General features: G+C 38.8%; 1 pseudogene; it reads left to right on the top strand.

Annotated features, from left to right (window-relative positions):
- Positions 1-693: 693 nt before the first annotated feature.
- Positions 694-10084, top strand: LOC101568969 (annotated as a pseudogene).
- Positions 10085-12341: the final 2257 nt, after the last annotated feature.

The raw sequence follows: 12341 nt of genomic DNA, 5'->3' as shown, positions 1-12341 counted from the left end.
CAGGTAATAAATTGTTTTGAAATTTTAGAAAGAGTCCCCAAATCTTTAAATTATCAACACTACTAATATTCTATGGATAATGAATTCACAAAGATATGTATGTATATAAACATATACACATATGTAGTGCTTCATAATGGACAAATTATAAATTATTCCTTATTTTATTGTTCAATAATTTTTGTCCCTGTGCCACGCCACCCTGCCTTGAAGCCAGCTGAGTATGGACTGAAACCACCACAAACTGTGAGCTAAATAAACCTTTCCTTCCTTAATTCTAGCATTGGGATTTTATCCCAGTAATGAGAGAAAAGTAAGTAGGACAGATGGCTTTCAGAATTTCAGAAGTCTAAACAAGATTTCATGTCTGCATCTTGTCCTCTGAATACCTACTACAAAGACAACAATATGCAATGTATTAATTAATGCAACCATCCTACTAACCTGTTTTGAAACTGTTTCATTGCTATTTTATCTTTTTTTCTCATTAAAATTAAAAAAATTTAAAACCCCCAAAATTTCAGAAGTCTATGAGTGTGAAATAAAGTATAATAGTGGAGAGAGATAACATTAAAAACAAATGTGTTCTTTATCCAATTAGAGCTAACTTGATTCTGCACATGTCCCTGCTGCTCTACAGATGTATCGACAGCCTCTGAGTCCCTGGCTTCCTGACCCCACTCTATAACCAAAATGTTGCTTTCTAACATGCTGACTCTGGACAAGCTGGAAGTGAAGGGGAAGTGAGTGGTGATGAGAGTGGATTTCATTGTTCCTATGAAGAATAGCCAGATAACCAACAACCAAAGAATCAAGGCTGCTATCCCAAGTATCAAATTCTGCTTGGACAATGGAGCCAAATCTGTTGTCCTTGTGAGCCACCTGGGCCAGCCAGATGGTGTCCCAATCCCTGACAAGTTCTCCTTATAGCCAGCTGCTGTAGAACTCAAGTCTCTGCTGGACAAGGATGGTCTATTCTTGAAGGACTGTGTGGCCCAGAAGTAGAGAAAGCCTGTGCTGACCCACCAATTGGGTCTGTCATCCTGCTGGGGAACCTCTGCTTTCATGTGGAGGAGGAAGGGAAGGGAAATGAAGCTTCTGGGGACAAGGTTAAAGCTGAGCTGGCCAAAATCGATGCTTTCCGAGCTCCACTTTCCATGCTATGGGATGTCTGTGTCAATGATGCTTTCCGCACTGCACACCAAGCCCACAGCTCTGTGGTGGGAGTCAATCTTCCACAGGGGGCTGGTGGATTTTTGATGAAGAAGGAACTGAACTATTTTGCTTAGGCCTTGGGGAACCCAGAGTGACCCTTCTTGGCCATCGTGGGCAGAGCTAAAGTTGCAGATAAGATCCAGATGATCAGTGATATGCTGGACAAAGTCAATGAGATGATTATTGGTGGTGCAATGGCTCTTACCTTCCTTAAAGTGCTTGACAACATGGAGACTGGCACTTCTCTGTTTGATGAAGAGGGATCCAAGATTGTTAAAGACTTGATGGCCAAAGCTGAGAAGAACGGTGTGAAGATCACTTTGCCTGTTGACTTTGTCACTGCCAACAAGTTTGATGAGAATGCCAAGACTGGCCAAGCCACTATGGCCTCTGGCGTACCTGCTGGGTTGAGGAGGTGGGGCTTGGGTCGTGGTCCTGAGAGCAGCAAACAGTATGCTGGGCTGCCAGTCGTGTCATGCAGATTGTGTGGATGGACCTGGAGGGTATGTGAATGGGAAGCTTTTGCCAAAGGAACCAAAGCCCTCATGGATGAGGTGGTGAAAGCCACTTCCAGGGCCTGCATCACCATCACAGCGGGTGGAGTCACTGCTACTTGCTGTGCCAAATGGAACGCAGAGGCTAACGTCAGCCATGTGAGCACTGGAGGCAGTGCCAGTTTAGAGCTCCTAGAAGGTAAAGTCCTTCCTGGAGTGGATGCTCTCCGCAGTGTTTAGTGCATTCCTGCCTTGTGGTTCCTGTGCACAGCCCCAAGACAAAATAGTGTTTTCTGCATCTCTACTTGGCAATAGCTAAAAATTTCCTCCACATTGAGATTCAGCTAATGGCCAAGGGATGCAGCATCTGTAACCCTTAAAGAGTTCTGCTACATCTCAGCTGATGTCTACTGTACCCTGGACTGGATGCATTCCTCAAGTTGCCATTTAAGTTTCTTAGTGACTAAATCACTGTGCATTCTAGAATGCATCTATAATTGCCTGTTAAAAGAAAGTGAGCTGTGGCTCAAGTAGCTTATTCTAATTGGCTTGTCACTGCTCATTACTCAGCATGGACATAAAAAGAAACTCCAGTTGTAGGGAGAGAGAGGTTGTTGATGATCCATTCAATAAAAAATAAAAGTGTTTCCCCAAAAAAGTTAGAGCTTATTAATCAGAAAACAAATGGATAAATAATTAGGTGTGCAATATAAACTGGAGAACAGGCTCTTTATATCACAACTCTAAAATCCTGATTTATCTTTATGAGTTCCTGACTCACCTCAGAATTCAACAAGTGATTATTGGTGAGCAGTCAGATTGCTTGGAATTGTCACTCAGATTATTGTCACAGGGCCAGTGCGCTACCTCACTGGTGCAGGCTGTAGCAACATGCCAAGCGCAGGGCAGAGTTGAGGGATGGTGGTTTACAGGAAGCTTAGGAGAGGTCCAGAAAAAAGAAGTTGCCTTCAAGAAGCACTAACATCAGCATGAAGTCGGAATGGGGTCCTGGCGTTAGGAAGTGTGGCCATGACAATTCCTCATTACTACACTGTTATATTGTGATGTATAATCTAGTAATGAGGAATTATAAACCAGAGATGATGATGCAGTTGGAGGTGAGATTAACAGCAAAGACAAACACAGAATATGGTGAGATTTGGCACCCACTGTGTCTAGTGTCCAAAAGGAAGACAGCAAGACTGAAACAGAACTGCCAGCCCTTGAAGATAAATTTCACTTCCTTTGCAATTCTGTTTGGGATTGGCTCCAAGAAGTATAAACCTTGTAGGGAAATTGTTTTCCAACATCAAAGGCAATGAGAAAAGATGAATATGTAAAAATTAGCTGGCAAACTTGATGGTGGATGAGGCCATCTTGAAGATAATCAGGCAAAGGAAAGACAGGCCAAGAGCATTTTCAGAGGAACCAGAGACAACTAGGTGCTCTGGGGAAACACAAACACGGCCACTGGTATATTTATACATTTCCACTTGGAGGACTAGTGGGCAAAGCTTGAAGCAAAACTCAAGGTGTGCTAACTCAACAAACAGTTACACAAGACAGCAGTTTACAGATAACCTGAGGTTCAGGTTTCTTTTTAATTTTTTCTTTTATAAAAAAAATAAAACAATTTCATAACAAAATAAGAGACTGAAGATAGTTTATATACTATACCTAATTGTCTTCAAAGTAGTTCGAATAGAAGATACTGATAAAAAAATGTCTCTTATAAAGAAGAAACAGATTAGAATAAACCTTTCTTTTCGATGAACTAAATTCCAGCTTTCGGTGTCTTTTCCTCTGAATGCCGTGTGACCCCCAAGACCTGTGGCGCATGCACTGCAGTGGGCTCTTCGCTATCATGAAAGTTCTAAAAAGTCCACTGATTCTAGGACATAAACAACTGCTTGCTTCCCGTGACTGTTTTTAAGTAAAATCTTTAAAACACATCTATTAAATCATGATGGCTTAAGTATTTATTTCTTATGCAACACATTTTAATGATTGAGCAGTGCAATGCTACAGAACTCCGAGATCAGAAGCGCAAGGGGGGTGAGGGAGGGCTTTGCTTCAGGAAGGGGCAGTGCGAGACACCATAGTCCTCACTGTGCTCAATTTTAAAAGCTGTCTTATTTAGAAAGTGATATAAAGCAATCCTCTTTTTCTCTGTACCACTGAAAGGTCCCTAAAGACACAAAAGATAAATCTACTATATGAAAAATTGACTGTTCGCCTGTAATTCTCTTTTAATAAAATTTATATAATGTTGAGCAGAAAAAAAATGGGTTTTGCTTCTACCCCAGAGGAAATGTGCTGGAGCATAGGAGAGAAGTTATTAAAAGAAGTGTTTGGGTTATTTTTCTACTCAGTAGTGTTTCCCTAACTTCTCCCCTCGGAGGTGCTATAGAGCTGGGGTGTGGAACCAAGTTGTTTCAATGAGACAGGAAGGCAGTGAGCTCAGCATTTTCCCTGAGCATGATTGCATTAGTTCATTTTACTCACACACACAGAAATCCTCTAGGAAAATGGCGAGGGAATTTCATTATAGATTTACTTTTGATAAAGTATTCAAAATTATGTCAATTGTTTTTGTACTAGGAATAAACATTAATGTCATTAATAAGGTTAGTGGTGTGCCCAAAAAGTCATTATGGGCCTGAAGACTGCTACATTTTCTTATAATATGATATGTCTTAATGTTAGATATGGTTTCAAGGGTCTGTGTAAATGCTGGGGTATATTGTTTGCAAGCGCCAAAAATTTATTGTTTAAAAACAACTGGATATGATATAGGTACAATGACATTTTTCTTTACAAAAAAAATACAGTATATGGAACACACCAAAAATTCCAAACAAAAACTAGCATCTTCAGTTAAATTATACTTGCAGTAAGCAATTGAAAATGACTCACTATTTGGAAAACTATCTCCTAAAGACAGGATATTAGAAATGGCATCACTGGATAGCGCAGGACAGAGACTGAGTGTTGATAGCTCAAAAGCAAAGATCAAGTCCCACGGTAGTCTAGATGATTCTGACGGGAATAAGAGCCTAACGTACTTGTTCTGCTCAAAAAATACAAAATGCAGCTTTATTGTTTCATTTGTTTTTTGAATTAACTGTTCTTCATAAATTCATACAGTCGCATTTCTTAGAAGCAGAGATTTTTTTTTTTTGCCTGTCTTTAGGTTACAACCCTGACACTTACGTCTGTATTTATTATAAAAGTGCTTTCAGGCTTACTGACTTGATACAGTGACAATTTTCATTATTAACTTAGAGAAATATGAGTAGCGATTCTTTTCCCTTAGGGTCATTTCTCTTTGAAATATGTCAGCTTGTTTGTCCTCATTGAAATTGCTTGTATTGCAAAAAATAAATGAATTCTTTTAAAGAATTGTAGAAATAGCTATTGATTGACAAATGACAATGAAGAAAAGGCCTTTTGATCAATAAAGAAATAAAAATCTAAGACTCACAGCTAGATATCACACTGACTGTAATATATATTATATGAAAAAATGGACTCTGGAAACTCCAAAACATACTTGTTTCATTTCTTTAGTCACAGAATAAGAAGCCCTGAGCAAAGAGAATGGTGTGGTGTTTTCCAAAAACATTTCAGGTAAAGGAACATTAGAAGATATTGTCAGAGAAGAGTTAACTGGCATTTACGGTCCCTAACGTCCTCACGGGTGATTAGAGAAAGGAAACGTGAATATACCAGCATAAGTATGTATCTACACTCATCCTCTTTCTGTCTGTCTGTCTGTCTGTCTGTCTGTCTGTCTGTCTCTCTCTCTCTCTCTCTCTCTCTCTCTCTCTCTCTCTCACACACACACACACACACACACACACACACACACTTTTTGCTCAGTTGTATTCTGGCTTTGGAATATGTACTTCTGAAATAGGAACAGATAGACTGACGTGTATCCAGAGCTACGGGGAAGCAGAAATTTCTTGGACCCAGTGGCACGAGCCATGCTGATCTTCTGCTCTCTCACTTATTTCTTCTCTATTTGGCCCTCGGAATGCTTCGAGGTCACTTCCTGCAGAGCCCTCCCCAAAGCAGATGCTGCCAGTGTGGCAGTGCCAAGCGTATTACGGGTGCTAGCACATGACTAGCAATGAAGTGCTCCCCTCAGGCATTAGATGAAGCTCTGCCTTCTCACAGGACCCAGGGCAGCCTCCAGCCACTTGGACACTTTCCCACAGCCTCTGACTGTGAAGGTGCAGCAGCAAAGGGTCCCAGCGGGTCTCACACAGGGACTCTTCATCTTGAAATGCAGCTTATGTATGCAGAACATTTATAATAAATGTTTGCTATAGAGATTTGTATATCTAGTGCATGTAAGAACATTCTCTGTATGCGTACATTGCGTTTTCATATTTGCATTATGAATTAGAAGTGATCTAAAAATAAGGTGAATGTTTAAATTTTTTAAAAATACATTATAGTGTCTATTACAAAATCTCCCCCTCTTGGGCTGGTCAGATAGTTCAGCGGACTAAAACGCCTGCATAGGCAGAGCGCAGTGGCGGGGTTCAATCCCTGGGGTGCCGTGCTGTGCCCCCTTCCCCCCAGGGCATGCGCTTGGGAGGCTAAAACAGGAGAATCACTATGCGTCCAATCTGCGCAGTGAGATCTTATATGCCCTGTATATGCATTTTTTTTAAAAAAGAAAAAGAAAAGAAATCCTCTCTGTTCAAAATTGTTTATCCCCTCAGTCTTACGCCTTTCTAAAAGCCATCCTATGAGCGTCTCTAGATGCACCATTCAAGGCTGCCTGGACCCAAAACATTTACCTACGTGGTCATTTTATCCTTGGGGTAGAAATAGAGCTTCAGGGCCTTGCAGCTCATGAGTAAAGGCAGTGAGAGGAGCTACACGTCTTGCCAAGTCCGCCCGTCCGTTCGTGGCCTTGGCAGGGGCCTCCTGTATTTCTCCAGAACTGCTCCAGAAAGTGACAAGAACAGTGGGGTCAGCGTGTGTGGAGGGACTGGGGGTTATTTTGAAGAAGATTAATGGTGACGTGTGTGTTTATTATACCTCAGACATGGAAAACAAGTGTGTATGGTACATGCACAGAGAACACATCTGCACTTGTGTACACATATACATAGTGCATACGTGTATATACACACACACTATATGTATTGGCATAAAAATGCAGTACTCAGAATGAAAAAGAAGTATTAATGTCCATACGCAACAACATCCATGAGTCTCCTCGCTGCAGCGCTGAGTGAGATAGGATGGTCGTCCGGAACACAGGCTGTGTGGCACCATTTCCGTAATATTGCAGAACTAGGAAAACTAACTTCTATCACTGCATTTTGCAAGTATTTTTCCACCATATGAATAAACTACAATTTATTTTATTCATACTCTGTCATTGACGAATATTTAGATTGTTTCTAGTTTGGGTTATTCTAGATAATGCTTGTACAAATATGTTTATGAAATTCTTATGGGTATCCTATATGATTTTCTCTTGAGTACAAATTTAGAGGTGGGGGACTGCCCCGATAGCTCAATAGAATACAGCACCTGCTCAGGCAGACCATAGAGGCTGGAGTTCGACCCCCCATGTGCCACGCTGGCCCTACCCCCAGGGTGTGATTGAGACTGGGTGTGGTGGCGCTCCTATAATCCCAGTGCTTGGGAGGCTGAAAACAGGAGAATCACTCCAGTCTGATCTGTGTAGTGAGACCCTGTAGACCCTGTACTGAGTACATAAAAAAAAAAAAAAAGAACCAAAGTTAGAAGTAGAATTTCTGGATCCGAATGTATGAATGAGTTCAAATTTAATAAAGTGGTTTTCCAAATTGGCTGTGTCAGTTTATCACGCAGCAGCAGAGTGCAACAATTTCAGATGTTCCAAATACCCACCAACACTGGCTCTTACTGGGCTTTTTAAGTTTTGCCGTGAATGGTAGGCATGTTTGACCTGTCACTTTGATTTTGCTTTCCATTTCTCCGACACCTAATGATATCGTGAATGTTCAATAAGAACTGTTATTTTCTGGACAAACTTGTTTTGGAAAGTACTTCTTCAGATCTTTTTCTCTGTGTGTCGACATCTTAGGAGGAAAAGAAGCATGAAGAGAAATTTTACACAAACACTGAATTTCTTTCCCATGCCTCTGGTGGCCCTGCTCTTTAAATCATACCTACTTCATCATTGCCATTTGAGAGTTTTGTTTCTTCCACCTAGTAGTACCAGCACTGCTAGGAGGTACTTTCCAGCAATGCTGTAGTTGGGAAAGTTCTATTGTTGTGACCAGATCTCTTATTCCTCCAGGAGTTTTAAAATTATTCTGTGTACTCTGTTTGAACTTTTAAGTTACATTTTATTCTCTTAGTGTTATTGTAGAACTCATCATCAACTTTTATTTAATAATGTTAAATATAAATTAATTATTTTTCAGTCTTCAACAGTGCTTAGATCCACGGAATTTATTTTTATTTTTTTGAGAAACAAATAGCAATGAGACAGTTTCAAAACTGGTTAATAGGACAGTTTCAATAATTAATACATTGTACATTGTTATCTTCTTAGTGCTTATCCATAGTACAAGAAGCAGACAGGATATCCTGTCCAAACACTATTAGTACAAATCTTTCTTCTCATTGAATTAAGTGAAAGTAGCTGTATATCTATCCTAACTATTCTGCGTATACAGATACAAAATGGTCCTTCCTTTGTATCACCTTTTTTTTTTGTTTAGTCCTGTCGTGATGGGTATTCCATTGGCATCTAAATACTATAGGTGCGTGAATTCAGCAAAACAATCCAACACAGTCCAACAGTCCACAATAGTAGTGTGTTATCCATAGAAGTTGTAGACTTGAGTCTTTCACAACTTATTAATATTAATAAGGCTTTACTAATTAATATGGCTTAATTATTATTAATTAATATGGCTTTACTTTATATACCTTGTTTTTATACTTTTCTGCTGGATGGTTAAGACCAAGGTAAAGCAAGACTTATATAACAAGAAATGTTACTTTTGTATCTGATGAGGTCAGTCAAGTACCCTCAGGATACTAACATATACAGCATTGTAGCAGGACAGTTCTGTGACTTTTTTTTCTTTTGTCTTTTTTTCATTTATTAACTTTTATTTAAAAAAAAAACTTTTACATGAGAGACATTATGGTAATAATTGGTATGCCATGACAAGAAGTATGTATTTAGAAGACCAGCATGACAGACAATCCAAGCATGATCCTTCTATTGCACATTGCTATCTTCAGTGCAGTTGCTTGGTTCACAGGTATCAGCATGTATATTAGTCAGGGTGAGAATCCTATCAATTAACTGCTAGTTTCAAAAACCTGCTGATGTTTCTCAGGATCATTGCCTTACCCATCCTGTGCGCATAAATGTTGGCTTTGCCCCTGTCATGTTTCCCAGATTTTTCTCCTTGCCCTCTCCTCATTGTCCAATCCTCAAGTTCTCACTTTCCTTTTAATTGTGTTATGCTTTTCTATTTGTATTTCTTCTTTTGAGTTCTTATACTAGGGAGACTGTACAATATTTATACATGTGGGTCTGGTTTATTTCACTTATATCTTCAAGTGGCATCCACTTCAATATGAAGGCTTTGAGTTTATCATTCTTTATAGCTGAGTAATACTCCATTGTATAAAAATATCACATATTTTTCAACCATTCCTCATGTGATGGGCATCTTGGTTGTTGCCAAGACTTGGCTATCACAAATTGTGCTGTTAAAAACATAAGTACACGTATATCACTATGATATGACGTTTTCAGTTCCTCCGAGAAAATTCCCAGTAGGAGATAGCTGGCTTGAATGGGATTTCTAGTCCTAGTTTTTTAAGGAGTCTCCACACTGATTTCCACAATGGTTGCACCAGTCTACATTCCCACCAGCAGTGGAGAAGGGTTTCCTTTTTCTCACAGCCTCTCTAACATTTGTTGTTGGGTGACTTCTTTATGATAGCCATTCTTTCTGGGGTGAGATGGTATCTCAGTGTTATTTTAATTTGCATTTCATGGATGGCTAGTGATGTAGAGCATTTTTTCGTATATTTATCAATTTCATCCTCTGAGAAGTGTGTGTTCATCTCAGATGCCCATTTCTGGATTGGGTCTTTAAATTTTGGAGCCCTAATGTTTTTTAGTTCTTTATATTCCAGAGAGCAGACCTTTGTCTGAGTGCTTATGAGTCGAGATTTTTTCGCAATTTGTGCGTTGTTTTTTCATTTTGTTGGTAATTTCTTTTGACTTGCAAAAACTTCTCAATAAGAAGAGGTCCCACTGGGGCTTGTGAGATGGCTCAGTGGTCTAAAGCACCTACTTAGAAACAAGCTTAGCAAAGCACAGGGACCACGGTTCAATCCCCCAGCATCACATGCCAGCCAGCCCCGCCCCCTGGTGGGCTGAGCTGGACACACACACACACACACACACACAAATAAAATTTAAAAAAAGAGGTCCCAGTTGTTAATTCTTTCAAGTACTACCCGTGCGATTTGATTTTTGTTCATGAACTCTTCGCCTACCCCTATGTCTTCAAGAGTTCCTCCTACTTTCTCTTCCAGGAGATTTAGTGTTTCTGTTTTAATGTTTAGATCTTTAATCCATTTTGACTTTAGCTTAGTGCATGGTGATAGACATGGGTCAAGTTTTAGTTTTCGGCGTACAGAGAGCCAGTTTTTCCAGCACCATATGTTAAAGAGGCTATCTTTCTTCCAGTAAGTGTGTTTGGCCCTTTTGTTGAAGATCAGGTGGCAGAGTGTGTTTGTAGAGGCCTTTGAATTTTCTAATCTATTCCATTGATCCCCAGGTCTATTTTTTGCCTGTACCATGTTGATTTTATCACAGTAGCTTTGTAGTATAATTTCAAGTCAGGAGTTGTAATGCCTCCTGCCTTGTCTTTGTTGGCCAGGATTGCCTTTGCTATTCTAGGTCTTTTCTGGTTCCAAATAAATATTAGGAATGATTTCTCTAGGTCTCAGAGGTATGTTGGTGATAGTTTGATAGGGACTGCATTAAATCTGTACAGCAATTTTGGGCGTATGGCCATCTTCACAACATTGGTTCTTCTTATCCAGGAGTAGGGAATATCTTTCCATTTTCCGAAATTCTCTACAATCTCTTTTTTCAGAGTACTGTAATTTTCCATGAAAAGATCTTTGAATTCTTTATTGAGATGAATTCCAAGGTATCTCATTTTCCACGGTGCTATAGTAAAAGGTATTGTTTGTCTAATTTCCCTCTCAGCGTGCTTGTTATCTGTGTAGAGGAATGTTATTGACTCTTGGGTATTGACTTTGTATCCTGCTATGCTACTGAATTTGTGTATCAATTCTAGTAGCAGACCCACAGACTTTAAATTGGATTAATTCTCTCTTTTTTCATGTTGTTTTTATTTTTATGCATTTTAATTTTATATATACTACATGTACATTTGTTACTAATCTGTAAACAATGAATGACTTTTGTTCACATATGCTATTTTCTTTATTTTTATTTTTCTAAAATTGTGCATTTCAATTAAAATTGTTTTTTCTGATGAAAGAATTTTATTAGTGTTTAATTTCTTGCCGTTTTGATGCCTTATATTTCAAAGGATAGTTCCACAGAATGAAGCCTGTTAAAACGATGGTGATTTTGGTTAGCATGTTCAAGGCACCACAGGGATTCCTGGTTTCTATCTTATTTTACTTTGCATATTCCAGTTCTGTGGTGTATTATTTCAGCTTAAGATATTCTGTTAAGCATGTTTACCATAGTTATATCAAAGTTCATGCTAGCCAGGTCAATATCTGGGCTGTCAGAATCTATTTTGTTCTATTTCTGGTTTTTCTCTTTACCTCATCCCTTTACTTGTCTTGTAATTTTCTGCTTGAATGTCAGAAACATGTGCCAAAGATGCTGGATACTTTGGCAGTCCCTTGGTGATTTTAACGAACTTTGATCATCCAGCTAACTGTGGGATATAAAAGTCAATGATCAGAAGTTAACAGAGACTAGTGAAAATTTTTATTTTTCTGAATAACTTGAAATCTTACTTTAATGTATACAAAACAGTAATATTCTTGGTTCTTAACTTTGTAATCATAAACCTATAACATAAAATATCAGGAAGATTTTTCATATACAATTTTTTTTCTGAAACTGGGGTTTGAACTCAGGCCCTTGCACTTGCAAGGGAAGTGCTTATTCCACTGAGCCATCTCCCAGGTCCCTACAAATGTTTTTTTTTAAATCTATGTTGCACTATGTGCCTTTCTCTGATGACACCATACATTACCTTGTTAACAACCATCTAGTACATGTCACTTAGCATTATCTTTATCAATCTTAATTGTAGTTGAAAAATAAAATTTAGGTAGTGGAAACTAATGTTTAATTTCTACCTCAGAGGTTTCATGGATTTATCAATTTGTGCTAAATGTTTTTATTTACTGCCTTTCCTTTCATGATATTTTCACTATTTTAGGACCTTTAATATTTAGGTAGAAAAATATTAGAAATGTCTTTTCATAGTGCTCAAATCCTGGGCTCATTCTATGTCTACTATAGTCAATGAATCAGAAAATCAGACTTAAAATAGACTTTCTCCTTTTGGCTAATGTCAGTCT

Source organism: Octodon degus, unplaced genomic scaffold, assembly GCF_000260255.1.
Source record: "Octodon degus isolate 3935 unplaced genomic scaffold, OctDeg1.0 scaffold00061, whole genome shotgun sequence".
In the NCBI taxonomy this organism is placed as follows: Eukaryota; Metazoa; Chordata; class Mammalia; order Rodentia; family Octodontidae; genus Octodon; species Octodon degus.
The sequence above is the reverse complement of the archived record's forward strand: the minus strand, read 5'-3'. Positions and strand labels throughout refer to the sequence as shown.